We start from the raw sequence: 1,326 nt of genomic DNA, 5'->3' as shown, positions 1-1,326 counted from the left end.
TTTTTTTTTTTTTTTTTTTTTTTTGTCAGGTTTTCTGTTTTTTTTGCAGCCTAGATGGACAGAGGAGAGATAATTGTGGGAAGGAATGAGAGGTTAGTGGAGAGAGATGGGGAAAGATTTATTTTTTTTATTTATTTTTATTTTTTTAATTAATTAATTAATTAATTTTATTTTTTTATTATTATAATGGTAACTATTTTTATAATTATTTTTATTATTTATTTATTTATTTATGTTTGGGCTATTACGGATTAAAACGTGTTGGAAGGACTTCAACCACAAAAAATCCTTAAGCATTGAGGATTCATAATTTTGCACGTTTACTTCTACCCAATGGTATTTTTGTTGAAAACTTAGTTGAGCTACGTCTTTTTTGCTCCAACAAATATGAAACTTTACCAATGCTTGGAGAGTTGTCCAAACTTGAGGTTCTTGAAATTAATGAGCTAAGTGCGGTAAAAAGTATCAAAGACCAGTTTTGTGGGAATTATCACGGTAGCAAAAATTTATTCCCTAAATTGAAAAGATTTGATATTTTGTACATGCTCAAATTAGATCAATGGGAAAAAAATCTCATATGTATCAAATTGTACCACTTTTCCTCATCTCAAAAGCTTAATCATTAATTCTTGTCCCAAGCTAACAAATATTCCAAACATGTTTTCAAGCTTTCAAGGTCCTCCAAAATTTTGAGCCCTATATATTTATGTATTTGGANGAAAGAAAAAAAAATAAAATAAATAAATAAATAAAAAAAAAAAAAAAAAAAAAAAAAAAAAAAAAAAAAAAAAAAAAAAAAAACTCAGTCGCCGGAAAACCCGCGAGTTTTCAGGCGACTGTCGTGTTTCGCGGAACCCACGCGAAATGACGGCCACAGCACGCCCAGCCCTCAGCCCACGACACTCAGCATCTTCAGAACACCTGCAAAGGGAGAAAAGATAGAAAATTTCGAGAGAGAGAGAGAGATTTCGGACAAACGTCGACGAGTGTCCAGTTTCTCCGACGAGCCCTCAAACTGACTCCAAACGACCTGTTACCACCATGAGAAGGATCCCTAACGAAAGCACAATAACTCAGGGTGCGTTTTGTGTTATTTCGTAAGCGTCGTCGTCGGAAAATTAGGTTTTCTTAATCGTTCTTAGATCTGTGGCTTTTAGGAGCTTTTAGGCCGCAAAACTCCCAGAAAAGAAAGAAGGACGACGAACAAAGAGAAAAAGGGAAGAAAGAGGACCGAAATCGGCAATGAAAACGCCGTGGGAAGGAGAGAGAAAACTCGCCAGAAAATTGGCCGAAGTCGGGTAAGGAAGACGAGATCCACGGATCCGG

Source organism: Cucurbita moschata, unplaced genomic scaffold (assembly GCF_002738365.1).
Source record: "Cucurbita moschata cultivar Rifu unplaced genomic scaffold, Cmos_1.0 Cmo_Scf00071, whole genome shotgun sequence".
NCBI classification, from domain to species: domain Eukaryota; kingdom Viridiplantae; phylum Streptophyta; class Magnoliopsida; order Cucurbitales; family Cucurbitaceae; genus Cucurbita; species Cucurbita moschata.
Note: the sequence above shows the minus strand (reverse complement) of the source record.